General features: G+C 35.3%; 1 protein-coding gene across 4 annotated transcripts in view; it reads left to right on the top strand.

Annotated features, from left to right (window-relative positions):
* The window catches only part of LOC111159793 (fucosyltransferase 8), a 294,732-nt gene that overhangs the window by 50,946 nt on the left and 225,901 nt on the right, over window positions 1-17,885 (top strand). The gene's annotated exons all lie outside the window — the stretch shown is intronic.

The raw sequence follows: 17,885 nt of genomic DNA on the forward strand, positions 1-17,885 counted from the left end.
TTTTTTTTTTTTTTTTTTTTTTAACACATAAGATTATATTATCTGCAAATAAATAATTTTACTTTGTCCATTTCAGTTTGGGTGCCTTGATACATGTATATATTTTTTTCTTGACGTATTGCTCTGGCTAGAGCTACTAGTACTATCTTGAATAGAAGTGGGGAAAGTGGGCTTCCGTTTCCTTGTAGCTAATCTTGGAGGAATAACTTTTGGTCTTTCAACATTGAGTATGATATTTGCTGTGGGTTTTTCATATATTGCTTATATTATGTTGAGGTAGTTTCCTTCTGTTCCTATTTGGTTGTTTTCATCATGAGAGGGTATTGGATTTTATCGAATGCTTTTTTTTTTTTTTTACACCAATTGAGATGATTGAGTGGGTTTTTCTTTCATTTTGTTGATGTAGCATATTACATTGATCAGTTTTCATATGTTGAACAATCCTTGCATTCCTTTAATAAATCCCACTTAGTGGTGGTGTGTAATCCTTTTAAAATGCAGTTATACATTTTAAAAATAAAAAATGTCATTGTATTAATGGAATGTTTATTAGTAGAATTATTAATAGAATGTTTTATTAACAGAATTTATTAATAGAATGTTATTTGTTATTGTTAAAGAAACCATGATGATTTTACTATTGCTTTTTTGGGCTGGGGTTGCATTTCTTTTAAAAAGCATTAAAGCATAACCAAGGAATTTTTTTTAACAGATCTTGTGGGTAGGGGAAGAGACCTGCATTTATGATTTTTTTGAGTATATAAAGACAAGTAATTCAAAACTGTTAGAAATGGGGTATATTGGATCTTGTGGTGTTTCCTGACTATTGAAAAACCATGTTGCTTTCTTGAGTATAGTGTTAGATCAGAAATGTACTGATAGGCTTGTATAGTTAACCCTCATATAGGTAGCTCCAAAACCTACCTGTTTAGAAAAGTCAAGTAAGTTATAAGAATTCTCTTATATTAAAAATCATACTTACTCTTGAAGATGGCAAATGTCAGGCATAAAACGTCAGTTTAAACTTTCTTGAATGAATATTTGGATTGAAAGTGATGGAAATTGTCCTTCTGCCTTGGGGAAATTAGTAATATAAAAAATTAGCTATGTAGTGATCTCAAAAAGGCTACTGATTATTTACAAGAATTATCTGGTTCATTGTGTGCTATAGAAATAAAAAGATCTTGAGCAAAATATTATGCTCTGAATCAGAGAATGTTGCCTTAGATTCCAGCTCTCAGCCTCGAGATTAAGAGTCACTGCAACTTTGAACTGTTCTATTTCTGAATATTTTAGATAAATTGTATGACTTGAATAGTATCTATAGATAAAATAGTAGATAAGATAAAATGTATGATATTTGTATTTTTAATTTTTTGAGAATCTTCCATTTTGTTTTCCATATTGGCTGCACCAGTTTACAAAACCACCAACAGTGTACAAGGTTCCCTTTTCTCCATATCCTCACCAATACCTGTTATTTCTCAGTTTTTTGATACTAGCCATTCTGACTGCTATAAGGTGATATATCTCACTGTGGTTTTGATTTGCATTTCTCTGATGACTAGTGATATTCATGTTCAGAACTACCAGTTTCCTTTTTCTCATGAGCATTACCAGGCCTAGAAAATTAGCCAAACAAACAAAAAAACAAAACACACACATACACACAAAACCAGAACAAAACTTATTCAAGATACTGTTTTAGAAATGGAACCTTTTAAAATAAAATAGCATTTAAGTATTTAATTTTAGATATTTGATGTATGGGCATATTAAGAGATTGTGACTCAGTTGAAGTGGTTTTAGTTATACTAAAGTACACCTCTTTGCTCTAATTTTTTTTCTCCTGTAACATCTTCTATTTATTATATTATACTAATTTCATTCTGATTTCCTAAGAATTTCTAGCCCTTTAGAACAAAGGAGACAGCTATTTTCTGCATGACTCTTGTGTTTCTGTCCATATTCTGAGCAGAAGCATTGACAGCTTTTGTTGGGGGCTGTCTTTTCAAGGAAATTTGTATACCAAACATCCTAGAAAGATAGAAATAGTGTTTTCCTAAGGAAAACAGATTACAGATTTCTTTGCTGTCCAGGATAATAAAGGTAATCCCTTTGGGGAAAAGATAGGGCACGTTAGCTTATAAACCCCTTGAAAGATTTGGGTTTCATAAGCTCATCTTTCTTTTCCTGTAGCAAACGTACTCTGTGTGCGGGCATCACTGGCTCACCTTCTGTTGCCTTTTAAGGATTAGGACTTGGGGAACCGGCACAAATGATGATACTCTGGTTCCTGCTGTTGTTTTGAGTAGTAAGCTGTTCTTTGTCTCTGATCCAGTAGTGTCATATCTTCTGCCAGGATTATCTGATGCTGAGTTGCCAAATCCCACTAACACAACTTATTGGTAAAATAAAGCTGAGTTTATTGTTTATTGCTGTGAAGGAGAATACCATCTTCAGAAGGCTTTGGTGATATCTTAGTGGGGCAAAGCCAAGGTCAAAATTTGAGAATTTGAAGTTTGATTTGAGTCTTAAGTGGTGGTGATTGGGCTTCATTGGGATTGAATACCATAATAGTTTAGAATTGGTAGAAACAGCAAAGCAAGGATTTGAAAATTGTTGATGCTTCTTGTTGAAGAGATGATGGGTTTTTCCTGAAGCTTCTGAAATGAACAATCAAGTTATATTCATGCAGGAGTCTCCTGGAATAGTAGAGTTATGCTAATGAGAATGCTGGACTAATAAAGTCTCGTTAATATATACCGGAAGATTTGCATGTAGGTATATTAGCTTCTTAGGGCTGCTGTAATAAATTGCCACACACTTATGGCTTAAAACAATAGGCTCTTTTCTCTTCCAACTTTTGGTGTTTACAAGCAGTCTTTAGTGTTTTTTGTTTCCTGGCAGCGTAACTCTAATCTCTACCTCCCATTTTCACATGGTGGTCTTCCCTCTGTATCTGTATCCCAAATTTCCCTCTTCCTATAAGGACTCCAGTCACTGGATTAGGGCCCACCTTAATCCACTATTACCTCATGTTACCTTGATTATATCTGCAAAGACCCTATTTCCAAATAAGGTCACATTGACAATGAATGACTTTTGTGGGGATACTATTCTCCAAGTACAAGGATGCAAGGGAGCATGTGGTTTCAATCATCAGTATCTAGTGTGGCTAGATGATTTTGTTTCTCAGTATCCAGGACGCTGTGGCAGGCTGATTGCTTAGCATGCATGTAGGATAAAATCTCAGACTCTTCAGAGTTCTTGACAAAAGGATGATGTAGTGGAAAGAATACCGGTATGGAAATCAAGTTGCCTTGGTTCTAGTTTGTACCCTGCTATTAAATAGCTTGAGAAAGTTACTGTCTTCTCCAGCTATTAGTTTCTCAATGGGTATAATGGGGAGGTCTGGAAGAAAAGAGGAATGGACCAAATGATCTGTATGGGCCTTTGTAGGTCTCAGATTCTGAAATTTGTTAATTGTTAAGTGTCTGCTATGTACCATGCTGACAATAGTTTTGATAGAGTGACAAAATTTAAAAAGGAAATAGAGAATGATTTAAATGCTGATATGATAAATTCTGACTTGTGAATGTGGCCTTGTTTACGTTTTGCTTACTTGGGTGAAGATCACTCATGAAGATAGTAAGTAAACATGAGGTTAGTCCTGATCTCTCTGACTTAACCATATTTTGTTTTTCAATTTGAATAATATTTTGGAATAGAGACATTTTTGAGGTCAGTTAATTCACTTGAAGTTAGAAAAATGTATCGTTGCTGCACTCTCTCAGCTGAGTTCAGAAAATGAAATAATCTTTTCTCAAGTGAGCATGAGAGGGTAGATCTCCCTTCATTGCCCACATTGCTCTATCATAATATTCCTGCAGTCAAGGGATCTGAGAAACATTCCTCCTAGAGAATGGTAATAGTCTAATGAGGTGGAGCCTGATCCAAGAGTTCTAGGTGTAAGTGATTCTTCTTCCATTGGGTTTTTTAACATTTTAATTAGCTCACTGCAGTGTTGTTTGAATTCTGTCTCTGAATGTTGAAAATACATAATAGTTACTTCATAAACATTTTGTGGATACTTACAAGGACATTTTTTGGTAATACTAAAACCACGTGTGGTTGTGTCTGTGCTTGTTCTTTTCAAGGTACAAATTAATAATGTCTATGTATTGGTGGTAAGTATAAATACAGGTTGAACCAACATCTTTGGATTTGCATTAAAAGTGACTGAAGTAGAAGAAAATGGATTTTTGATTCATCCCATATGGTAGAATTTCAGACCCATCTTCTGGGAAACCCTGGAAATCTCTCAACACTTGAATTTAAGGATCTTCCAGCATATAGCTCTTTAATTACAGACAAATTTTCCTAGGACCCTGTTTTCAGGGTAGGTATTTGGGTTATTCAGAGATGATCACCAGAAATGGCAACAATGGTGATTTCTTTTTTTTTTTTCTCTTTTCTTTTTTTTTTTAGTTTCAGAAGAATATTAGAATATAAAATTTGCAATAATACGTAGCAATACTTGAAATAAAATATGTTAAAAAGGGGGTTCCTCAGTGGTTCAGTTTGTTAAGCATCTAATTCTTGATTTCAGCCCAGGTCATGAATTCAGGGTCTTGAAATGGAGGCGGACATGCCACCTGCTGTTGGGCTCCATGCTTTGTGCAGAGTCTGCTTGAGGTTCTCTCCCTTTCTCTCTGCCCCTCTCCCCTGCTTACCTACAAGCGCGTGCTCTCTCTCTCTCAAATAAATAAATCTTTAAAAAAAATACATTAAAATGATCATAATTAAAAACTAATAAAATATAGATGCTATAATTATGGTAATAAAAATACATACCTTTTGTATCAAATTTTCTGTTCACATTTCCATCCTTCAATGAAAAGAGTAGGAGAATGTTTTTTTAATGTGCTGTCCACAATCAGTGAAAATAACTTGACCTTTAAAAAGCCAAGATTTTGGGTGCCTGGGTGGCTCAGTCAGTTAAGCAACTGCCTTCAGCTCAGGTCATGATCCCAGAGTCCCGGGATCAAGTCCTGCATTGGGCTCCCAGCTCTGTAGGGAGTCTACTTCTCCCTCTGACCTTCCATCGTCTCATGCCCTCTCTTAACTTGCTCTCTCAAATAAATAAATAAAGTCTTAAAAAAAAAAAAAAGCCAAGATTTTTTTGACTTGTGGGCCATTCCAATGAATCCTGGAAGGCTTTTTTTGAGAGGTGTGGGTGGATATGGTAGCTGATGATTCACGTTTTTATTAAACTGTTTGGATTTTCCTCCTCATTTTAGACCTTGAAGTTGGTCTGCTAATATTTAGCAAGATAAAGTTTCTTTTTCTTGTAAGAAATATTTTCTAGTTTCAGAGAATTTTGAATTGGCAAAGAGTAGAAAGTAGAGTATGGATATGTTTGATTTATTTTATGGTTTGGAATCTTCACTTTCTGTGTAGTGTTTATTTTGTTGGATTCACATATGCTTGAGAAATTAGAGGATTCTCCTCTTCCCAGCCCCCAACCAGCTACTTCCGCAGCCTCATAGGAAAAAAAAAAGGAAAGAAGGAAAATCATGATCATGTTAAACACATTTTTTCCCCCTCTTTTTAAATACCTATTCTGAATTAATGGACTATTGTGCTGGTTATTTAGTTGAAGGTTTTTTTGATTGATTGATTTGTCAAAGAGAGAGCACAAGTAGGGGGAGCAGCAGGCAGAGGGAGAAGCAGGCTCCCCACCGAGCAAGGAGCCCAGTGGAGGACTTGATCCTAGGGCTCTGGGATCATGACCTGAGCTAAAGGCAGGTGCTTACCCAATTGAGCCACCCAGGCATCTTTTTTTTTTTTTTTTTTAATAGATTTTATTTTTTGGAGTAGTTTTACCTGTAGAGAAAATGCAACAGAAAGTACAGAGTTCCCTTATATCCTATAGTCTTGCGATAATTGCTTATTACTACCAGGTATTTTTTCCCTTACAGTTCTTTGGGATTTTTTATGTAGATCATACTGTCTGTGAACAGAGACAGTTGTATTTTTTCCTTCCTACTTTATATAATTTATATCCTTTCTTGTCTTACTGCATTAGCTAGGGTGTCCAATATGATATGAATAGGAATGGTGAGAGGGCAAATCTTAGAGTGAAAGTATCTAGTTTTTAACTATCAAGAATGGTATTTGCTGTGGGGTTTTGTAGATTTTATTAGCTTGAGGGATTTCCCTTGTACTTCTGTTTGCTGAGTTTTTATCATAAATGGGTGTTGAATTTTATCAAATTCTTTCTCTGCAGGTATTGATATCACATGATTTTTCTTGTATGGTGTGTTGATGTGTGATGGATTACATTAAAAAATTGATTTTCAAATGCTGAACTTGATTTATATACTTAGAATAAATCTTATTTGATTGTGCTGTATAATTTGACTTGCTGATAGTTTTTGAGGATTTTTTACATCTCTGTCCATGAGAGATATTTGTTTGTAGTTTTCCTTTCTTGTAATGTTGTTTGGGTTTAGTATTAGAGTAATGCTGGACTCATAGAACAAATTAGTAAGTGCTCCCTCTTCTTTCTTTAACAGACTGTAGAGAAATGGTATTTCCTGTTTCTTAAGTGTTTGGTAGAATTCATCAGAGAAAATATCTGGGTATGGAGCTTTCTGCTTTGGAATATTGCTAATTATTTATTTAATTTCTTAGATTAGTATAGGGTTATTTGTGTGATCTGTGTTTTCCTTGTGTGAGCTTTGGTAGATTGTCTTTAAAAGAATTGTTCCATTTCATCTAAGTTGTCAAATGTATGGGCCTTGAATTATTTATAATATTGCTTTATTATCCTTTTAATGTGAGTAGGATCACTAGTGATGGGCCCTCTTTCATTTCTGATATTACTAATCTGTTTCTTCTCTCCTTCTTTCCTGACAAGGGGTTTATCCATTTTATTGATCTTTGAAAAAAAACAGTTTTTACTTTTGTTGCCTTTTCTCTTTTATTTACATATTTTCAGTTTCATTGATTTCTGCTTCCAATTTTTATTATTTCTTTTCTTGTGCTTATTTTGGATTTTATTTGCCCTTCTTCTCAATTTCCTATGGCAGAAGCTTGAGTGGTTGATTTTAACTCCTTCTATTATTTTAATATATAACTCCAGTGCTATAAAAATTTTCTCAGGAAGAGAAAATACAATAGTATGTTTACTGCATTCCACAAATACTTTCGTTTTATTTTCATTTTTACTTAAAGTATTAATTCCTTGAGACTTTCTTTTTGACTCATGTTATTATTGTGTGTTATTTAATTTCCAAATATTTGGGTGTTTTCTAACTATCTTTTTGTTACTAATTTTTAGTTTAATTCCATTGTAGTCTGAAAGCATACTTTGTATGATTAAGGTGTGTTTTTTGGCCCAGAATATAGTCTATCTTGATAAATGTTCTCTTTGAGCTTGAGAAGAATGTGTATACTGCTATTGTTGAATAAAAGAATCTGTAGGTGTCAATTAGATCCAGTTGATTGATGATGCTATTCAGTTTTACAATATTCTTACTGATTTTATGTGTACTGGTTCTGTCAATTACTGACTAGACGGGTGTTAAAGTCTCCAAATATAATAGTGAATGCATGTGTTTCTCTCTGCAGTTCTACTAGTTTTTACATCATTTATTTTGATTCACAGTTGTTAGGTGCATACATATAAAGGAAGTTATATCTTCTTGGTGAATTAACCCTCTGACATTGGGTAATGCCCACCCCTTAATCATTGGCTGACAGTCTCTGTCTTTTAGTTGATGTATTTAGACCACTGATGTTTAAAGTAGTTATTTGTATACTTGGATTAATATCTACCATATTTTTAAACTGCTTTCTATTCCATGCCCTTGCTGTTTCTTTCTTTCTTTCTTTTTGTCTTCTACTCTGTTTCTGCTTTCTCTTGTTTCATTTGAACATTTCATATGATTTTATTTTTTTATCATATCTTATATATCATTATACTTACTGTAAAATTTTTTAGTGGTTGCCCTGGAGTTTGTAATTACACATTTACAACTAATCTTTGTTCACTTTCAAATAATAATATACCACTTCATGGGTAGTGCAGGTACCTTATCATAGATTATTCCCAATTCCTTTCTCCCATCCCTTATAACATTGCTGTCATTCATTTCATTTATCTATAAGCTGTGATCACTGAATATATTATGCTATTACTATTTTTAACAAGTTGTTATTTGTTAGATCAAGAATAAAAAATAAGATTTAATTTTATCTTTATTGCATCTCTAATGCTTTTCATTTTTTTAATGTAATCCACATTTTCTGAAATTATATAATTTGTACAAAATTACAATGCTTTATAATTTTCCTTCCCTCTGAAAAACTTTTTATTTTTATTTTTTATTTATTTTTTTAAGTATTTATTTGAGAGAGAGAGAGATGAGAGAGAGAGCACAAGAGCGGGGGTGGGACGGGTAGACAGAGAGGGAGATGCAGACTCCCTGGTGAGTAGGGACCCCAATACAGACTTGATCCCAGGACCCTAGGATCATGACATGAGTCAAAAGCAGACACTTAACTGACTGAGCCACCCAGCATCCCTGAAGAATTTTTAAACATTTCTTGCAAGGAAGGTGAGTAGGCCTTCAGTTCCCTCAATTTTTATTTGTCAGATAAAGCCTGTATTTCCTTTTCACTTTTGAAGGATAATTGTGATAGGTACAGAATTCTGGATTGGTGGGTTTTCTTTTAACACTTTAAATTTTTCACTCTGCTCACTTTGCTTGCATGGTTCTGAAGAGAAAGTTTGACAGAATTCTTATTTTTCTCATGTCTAGGTAAGCTTTTTTCTTCTGGATTCTGTCCAGATTTTCTTATCTGTTTTGCTGCAGTTTTACTATGATATGCCTAGGTGCACATATTATAGTATATATCCTGTGTAGTATGTTCTGAGCTTCATGAATCTGGTTTATTGTTTATCATCAAAGACATGTTTTCTGTTACATTGTTGTTGATTTGTTGCATTTCCTTTTGATTTTTTTCTTACTCATAACTGTGCTTACAATACCCATCTGTTCTTGCATGTTGTCTGCTTTTTCCATTAGTGCCCTTAGTGTATTTATCATAGCTATTTTTAAACTCAGTGATAATTCTAAAGCCTTTGTTATACCTAAGTCTGGTTTTGAGGCTTGCTTTGTGTCTTCAGATCATAGTTTTAGCCTTTACAATGCTTTGTAATTTTTTGTCAGTAGCCAGACATGTTATATTAGGTAAAATAAACTGAAATGATTAGGCCTTTAGTGTGAGGTTTTATGTTTATCTGATCAGGAGTTAGGCTGTTTACTATATTCCATAGCAGTGGCGTCAGAGGCTAAAATTAGTAGTGTTTTTGTCTGCCCTGTTGGTTTTGGGTTTTGTAGAGAATCCTTTAATAGGGTCTGAGGCTTGCAGTTCTTTTACATACATAATGCATATGTATACATACACACACACACACACACACACACACACACACATATATTTGAGAGAGAGAGCATGAACAGGGGGAGGGGCAGAGGGAGAAGGAGAGGGAGAAACAGATTCCCTACTGAGCAGGCAGCCTAATTCGGGGCTCTATCCTAGGACCCTGAGACCATGACCTGAACCAAGGCAGCTGCTTAACCAACTGGGCCACCCAGGTGCCCCTACAATCAAGAGGTGGTTGCTTAACTGACTGAGGCACCCAGGTGCCCCATAGTTATTTTATTAGAATGATGTGATGTGGTGTATTTGGTCCCAGTGTTTTAGTGAGCCTGATTTGGTTATCTCTTACCCCATGTTGAAGGATGGAGGGGTTGGAATTGGATATTTACTTTCCCCCAGGTTGGTTAGATTCTATAAAACCTTGGTTGGTTAGACTCTAAAAAATTCTAGTTTCTTAAGCTTTATTAAATAGTTTTTTTGTTTGTTTTTTTTTGTGTTTTTTTTGTTTTTGTTTTTGTTTTTTTCCAGACAGTCCTTTTAAAGAATAACAGAGAGTTCTGGGCATATTTCAAGTTGGTTACTTTTCCCCTCCCCCTTCTGGAAATAAGATTTTTTTTCCCAGACTCTCCCAGGGAGAACCTGATAGGGTTCTTGGAGGTAAAAAATCAGGAATGCATGGGGACCTTTCAAAGACTGGATTCCCTCTCCATTTTTCACTCCAGGCTAGTTGACACAGAGCCTCCATCAAATTGTCAATTATTGTTAAAGTATTCCTATTGATCCTGGCTCCAGCTAAGGGCTTATTATGTTCCTAGCCTTCTGCAGCTCTCACACTGTGATTTTCTGTATCTGCCTGTCTGTGTCTCTGGTTTTCAGGGTAACAGTTTGCCCTCTGAGCTCAATTCTCTGATGGATCTAAGAAGAGCTGTTGATTTTCAAGCCCCCCCTCACCCCCACAAAGTCAGTCTGTCTGTCTTTCTTTCTTTCTTTCTTGAGAACAGGAGTGATGAATTATAAGCTCTTTAAATGTTGGATATGATTGAAAATTATTTTTGACCCTTTTTGGCAATTTTGTAATGGTGACTTGGTATGATATCCTCTGTCTGATTTGACAGTATTTTGGAATTTGATTTCCTTCTGGCATTAGGTTTGCACAGTTTGAGGTAATGTATTCTAATTTGCAGGAATGAGTATAGAACTTTTTCAGAGGGAAATTGATCTTAGGACTGACTCTTGTTATTGGTGAAATGACTCATTCTTAGCCCAGTTACTATTCTTCTATTTGCAAGTGTAGTTTGGGGACACTTGGCAACCTTTCCTTTGTTTCCTATGTTAAATAGTCAGAGTTTCATTTTTATACTCTTGAACCATACAAGAAATATTTTTACAGACTTTTTGGGTGTAGGGTCTTGTCAAGTTTCACTAATTTGCACTTATGGTAACGATACTGATGATTCTGGGAATGGTTATTAAAACATTGTGCTGGGGCTCCTGGGTGACTCAGTCGGTTAAGCACCAGCCTTCGGCTCAGGTCATGATCTCAGAGTCCTGCGATGGAGTGCCGCATCAGGTTCCCTGCTCAGCTTGTGCTTGTGCTTTCCATTTCTGTCTCCCTCTCTCTGTCAAATAAATAAAATCTTAAAAAAAATTACAAAAACAAGAAAGCAACAAAGCAAAAACCTTGTGCTGATACTTTGGATTTATGAAATTAATTGGCTGGCTCATTCAGACTGGATGTCTTAATTTAATTAGTACATTGTTCACTATTTTTATGAGCAGAGAATAGAGTAATAGTGTTAATCCTTACATTTTCTGTGATGTGGTAAAAAAACCCAAACCAACCAACCTTGATGTACATCTTGAATTTAGTGCTTAGATATCTTGACTTCAGTGCTTCAATATCTTGGTGGAAGTATGAAAAGAGAAATTGGTGTATATTATATGTTAAATGTTTATTTTCTTTTAAAAAATTACATTAAAAAAATCACTATGTTACAGGTAATTGAGACAACTGTTTTATTAAAATAAGAGAATCATCCTTTATCCCATAGTTTAACATGACAATAGCTATCATGTGTGAGTATATGGTTCTTTTAGTTCTTTTTCATATATAGATTTTTTAAACATAGCTTTGATAATAATTTTTTAAATTTGTGCTTTTTGTAGTTAGTGTATTTTCTCATTCTGTATTATTGTGTTTTTAATAGTATGTTTTTTCATAGAGTGACATACTGTTAGGTTGGTCAGACTGACAGTTTATTCTGTTATCACTGTGATAAACTGTATGCATTTAGCTTTTCCATTTCTTTTGATTTAGCTTAAAAAATTTTTTTTAAATTTTATTTATTTATTTTTTTTAAATTAGGTAGATTCTGTGCCCAGTGCGAGGCTTGAACTTACCACCTTGAGATCAAGAGTTGAATGCTCTAATGACTGAGTCAGCCAGGCACCCTCTGATTTAGCTTTTCTATGTTTGTGCCATTTCCTTGCCTGGATTTTCACAAGTTTCAGTCTCTCTTTCTTTTTCTTTCTTTTAAGGAATATGTTATGTTTTCTCCCCCAGTGCTAATTAACTTCTGTTGCATCTTGAAGATATTTGTTTTCTTACACGATTAGAAAACAGTTCTTTAGGACTTAAATTGCCATAGTGATTCCCATTGTTCTCTTCTAATAATTGAAATTTTGTAACTAGGTGATAAAAATGTCAAGATGTGTCAGACTTGGTATTCTGGACTCTCATACTTAGGTTGTAAGTAATCTGTAGTTAAGTAATTTAATATTTTATGTTGTACTTAAAAATTGAATTTTTCCTCACTAGATTTATATTTGTGGGTTTAATTTGATGTCTTTGTTAGGATTCCTTATTAGATTTCTCTGCGTTCTTCTGACTTTTCCTCTACTGTCACTTGTGTTTAGGCCTGAACTGGGTCTAGCCTTTTGAGTGGAAAGTCAGTAGTGATAGAAACTTCTAGAAACAATTAGTCTGATGATCTTGAACCTACTTCCTCACCCGTAAAAGCTATCAAAGGATTGTCTAGGACCTTGCATACTGCATATTCTCTTCTGACTTTCTAAGTTGACATTTTATAAAGTATTTAGCTTTTTTTTTTTTTTTTACTCTTGTCATCTTCAAGGTATTTTACCATGATTTAAAAAAAAAAATCATGTTTCTACTGAGACATAGGTGAACCCAAGGGAAGGAAAAGATCATGCAGAATTGATGAATTCATTTCATTTAAAAGCAGTAAAATTCCATAATTGGAATTTGTTCTTATTCTTTGCAATTTTTTCAGGGAAGATAGGATTAAAAAAAAATATATATATATATATCACTTAGGAATATCTGTATTGGTTGGCATTTAAAGTGATGTATACAAGGATGCTCATCATATGTCTTTTCTGTCCTTACTCCTTTTTTCTCCTGGTCTTGATTTCTTGCCCTTTCTTCAACAAATTTAATGAACAACTGCTGTAATTTTGGACACAAAATGATTAAGACCCTACCTCTAGAAAGCTGATAATTTAGTAGGTGAGCTGGAAATGTATGTTAATAGTTGCCATGTAGGAAGTCCCCTAATTTCCTATATAATAATATGTTTCCCAATATGTGTTTGAAAATAAATATTCACATGGCAGAGAGTTAGGAGGTGTTTGGGTATTTCTATGGGGAGTTATTCCATGAAGCCAAAGTGTGTCATTATAAAACAACTAATTCTAGGGGGAATTTAGTTGGTTGGCTGGGTGGCTCAGTTGTTTAAGCATCAAGCTCTTGGTCTCAGCTCAGGTCTTGATCTCAGGATCTTGAGTTTAAGCCCAGGGTGGAGCCTACATAAAACAAAAACAAAAACGTCTAATTCTTTTTCCTGGGCATGTTCTCTCTCTTGGGACTAGGAATCCTATTCGGTGTACAACATCAAATAAGTCTCTGAGTGGGATTGCTAGCTGTGCCTGAGCTAAGCAAATGAATCTTTGCCCAACCCCCCTGTAGAGAGAGGTGCAGCCTCTGGGATTTGAGCTCTGTTACTGGGATGGTAGGTATATGAAGCTGGGGGAAAAGGATCCTTCTCACCCTGCTGTGACAATATGAGCTGGGTACTTAAAGCATGTCTCCCACTCATATATTTGATTACCTGGGGTATCCTTTTGCAACCCAGCAATACCTATAGCTCTGCACAGTCCCAAGGGAGAAATCACGGACTGTTGGAGATAGGCCTGGGAAAGAGTAGGCCAGACAAGAGGACACCTATCCTGCAGGATTTGAGAGTGAAAGCTTGAGTCACTCCTTCATTCTTAGCCGTCCCAACTTTTATGTATATGTGGCTAAGGCTTTGTCTGTAGAAGGACTGGGAAATGAGGTAGGAATAGTTAATTTTTTTTCCACCATAGGCCAGGATAATACTAAATGTTTACCTCAACTTCAGGGAGGCCTGGCTTCACACTTCTTCCACTCCTTGGCATTGTGAGCTACCAGAGCTTCATGCAGGAACCACGATCATTAATAAGATGATGTCTAAGAGACTGAATTTGGTGTCCTAAAGGTAGTTTAAGGGTATTAGTCTGTAATGTGTGAAATGTGTTGAGTTGTGTGAAATTTAGTCCTGGTTTGCTTAGTGTGGCAAGTATAATTGGCATATTTGTAAAATTCAGTAGTAGCACCCAGGGAGGAATAATAAATTGTGCCTAGAAGGTAATGAGAAGGTTCACAGAGGAGGGATACTCAGACTCTGTAGTAAATGGGTGGCTTTGAAAGTAGATTTATTAGTGGAAATTCCTGCCTGAAAATACTGATATCTTAAGACCTCACTCAAATCAGATAGGGCTGTGGTCCAGAATACATTATTTGTCTTGAATTTCTTTATACCTTAATTCTTTATACACAAAATTCAGTAGTTTCTAAGCTGCCTTTAGTAAATTTTCATTGTGAATTATACGTTAGATGATTAAATTTTTTTTTAAGTAAAATCAGTTGCTCTATTTTAAACTTTTGATTCAGGTACTGTGATGAATGCCTGAGACAGCCACAACATATGACATGAATTAAGTCTTAAGAGGCAAAAGTCCAGAGGAAAGACAGAAATCTCTAAAACTGTGACAAGTGGGGAATTGTGCTCTTAAAAAATGTGCTTTGTGAGAGTAGGGAGGGAGTGACGATATTCTGAGTGGAGAATGAGAGAGTTTGAGAATGTTGCTGAATGGAGATGACAGTTGAGTTGATAGCAGAGATACTTTTAAAGCTAACCTTCCAGTACCTGGTCTCTAAGTTTTCTTTAACCTAGACTTAATTGGTTAAGTTACAATCTTCCATAGCATTTAGTTACATATGTGTACAAGTAGAATTACTACTCTTAATAAGGACTCTCAGATTTTGCATGGTTCAGGATCAATAAAGCAAAATTATATTTTCCTTGGTATATTATATTTACTCATAATACTAATAAATACTACTATACTACCACTACTGCTCCTGTAACTACTTCTATCATTACTATTATTACTGTTATTAGTGCAGTGTTCTAATGCTATTAACCCTTGTCCTCTTCCTTCCACTCCTAATACTACTGAATAATGCTTATTTTTACTAGGAACCACTTTTAAGTTCTTTTTTTTTTTCAATTATTTTTTAATAGTAGTCACTATTACTGTCTGACATGGGGCTTGAACTCACAACCCTGAGATTAAGAGTCACATGTTCTACCGACGGAACCAGCCAGCCACACCTATAGTTTTTTCTTTTTAAGTTCTTTATAAAATTATCTGCATTTTCAAAGAAGTCTTCTGATAATTCAAGTTCTAGATATGAGGGGTGATCCTATGTTTTTCTTTATGTTTCTTGATAAGTATTATTATATGTATGGTAATATGATTGAGTTCTTATGATTAGATTTATTCCAAATAAAAATTAATCCTAAATATAAAGGTTTTTTCTACTGAAGTATATACTTTTTTTGGTTACTTTATATATATATATATATATATATATATATATATATATATATATATTTTGACTTTTAGGTCAATCAGGTGTTTGTTTTAGAATTTCTCTAGAGATCATAAGCTATGGAATAAGGCAGATGTGGACTGATTCTTGGATACTAGCTGTGCTTGGGTAGTTAATTTTAGATACTAAATTTCTGCATCTATAAAATGTAGATAAATATTAAGTACAAAGTCTTTAGCACAGTGCCTGGCATGAAGTAATGGCTCAATAAATGTTAACTATTACTGTTAACTGAGTTAGGAGTTAAGTCTCTGACCTTAAATGTGGACCTTGGAGACTAGGAATACCTTGGGACCACCTTGAGCCCCTATATGGAGAAGACTGCCTATAAGATGACCTATTCTGGGTATGCCTTTCTGACCTAAAACTAATCAGGTGCCTATGCACTTTGCTGAAAAATGTTTAAAGAACTCTAATATTGCAAAGACAGTGTACAGGAGAAACTCTAAATTTTGTCATAAGATGAGGCTACAGGATGACTAGGTATCAGTATGGTGTAAGCATAACCACAGAGCAAGAGATGATGAGAGAACCTTTTTCCACAGCCCCTGGTCTGGGTAAGTTTGGTTTGGGATAAGATAGAGGAATCTGAGCTATAGAGCCAGTCATGCCAAACAAGAGGGAGAAGTGTCCTTTTTTTTTTTTTAAGTTCCAGATTAAAAAAAAAGCACCTTGTTTTAGATGTTATCAGGCATCAGAGGTAGCTGATGAAGGCAGCAGAAAAGTTAGAGACAAATGTAGCTAAATCTAAGTTCTATCTCCTTTAATCTTCTTAGTTAGAGGACCAGGTCTATAAAATGTTGAGAACCCTGTAAAGGAACTCCATGAAGGGCAAATGCTTGAGAGTTCTGATTTTTTCCTTGTCTTTCCTTTTGGACAGTGGAGGTTAGAAGTACATTCACAATCACAGAAACCTTTGTATATATGGTTACTGTTCTGGAAAGAGACATTCTGTCTTCCACTGCAGATGGTTATCTTAGATACTTAGGTTTTTAGAACAATAATGTCACTGTGGTTTAGGTTCTGAGTTAGTAACTTGAGGAAATTTGATACAGGCCATTGAAGAATAAAAGATAAATCTCATTTTAAAAAATGTTATTTACTGTGCCACCAGGTAGTAATGACTTGTAATATGGGAACATTCTTTTTTTTTTTTTTTTAAAGATTTTATTTATTTATCTGACAGAGATCACAAGTAGGCAGAGAGGCAGGCAGAGAGGGAGAGAGGAGGAAGCAGGCTCCCCACTGAGCAGAGAGCCTGATGCGGGGCTCAATCCCAGTACCTTGAGACCATGACCTGAGCCAAAGGCAGAGGCTTAACCCTCTGAGTCACCCAGGCGCCCCAATAATATGGAAACATTCTTAAAAATCCTAGGAGAGGGGTGCCTGGGTGGCTCAGTGGGTTAAAGCCTCTGCCTTCGGCTCAGGTCATGATCCCAGGGTCCTGAGATCGAGCCCCACATTAGGCTCTCTGCTCGGCGGGGAGCCTGCTTCCCTCTCTCTCTCTGTCGCCTCTCTGCCTACTTGTGATCTCTCTCTGTCAAATAAATAAAATCTTTAAGAAAAAATCCTAGGAGAGTTGTACTTTCATGATAGTTTAGTTTATTATGTGCCTTTGCATTTTGGGGTTTAAAAAAAGTGCTGCATGGGGAAGGGATGGCTTAAAAACAAATTGGGTTCTTTTACACACCAATAAGTTGATGGTTTGACTAATTGTAAATGAAAGTGGAATTACTATTATTTATTTATTTTTTAATTAGGCAGGCTCCACACCTGAAGTGGGATTTGAACTCCACGACCTGGAGATCAAGAGTCACATGCTCTACTGACTGAGCCAGCCATATGCCCCAAAAGTAGAATTTTTAATTGGTTTAATTCTAGATTCTAGAGGATGTTTTACAAAACACCCGGTCTGCCAATCAGTAAGTTGGTACCTTTCATACGTATTGTTAAAGTTAAAAACTGGAATTTGTTGAGTGATAGTATTATACATGACACTTTATCAAAGATTCATTGACAACCTCATATAAACTCTTCCTGATCACTCAGTCTAAAATATCTATTTTTTTATTGTATCATTTTACTTATGACACTATTATGTATGTGTGCACACACATGTTTGTATTTGTTTATTGACTATTTTCTTATCAGAATGAAATTCCATGAGTTCTTTTTCTTTTATCATCAAAACATTTATTAAATGCTTAACTGCATGTGACCTGAGCTGTGACTAGGCTTGTTAAAGATTTGATGGCCTGACTAAAACCAGGAAAACTGCTGCCTCCTTTTCATGTTCACAGAGCAGCTTCTGCTCTGTGGGCCAGAGCAGAGTTGGGCTAGTCCTGTTTCCTGCAAAGGAGGGGATACATGTACCAGAGCAGGATTCTGCTAAATGGAATGGAGCCAGGGGTTGGGACACTAGGCCAGCCCT

This window comes from Enhydra lutris, unplaced genomic scaffold (assembly GCF_002288905.1).
Source record: "Enhydra lutris kenyoni isolate GAN:26980312 unplaced genomic scaffold, ASM228890v2 scaffoldscaffold4, whole genome shotgun sequence".
NCBI classification, from domain to species: Eukaryota; Metazoa; Chordata; class Mammalia; order Carnivora; family Mustelidae; genus Enhydra; species Enhydra lutris.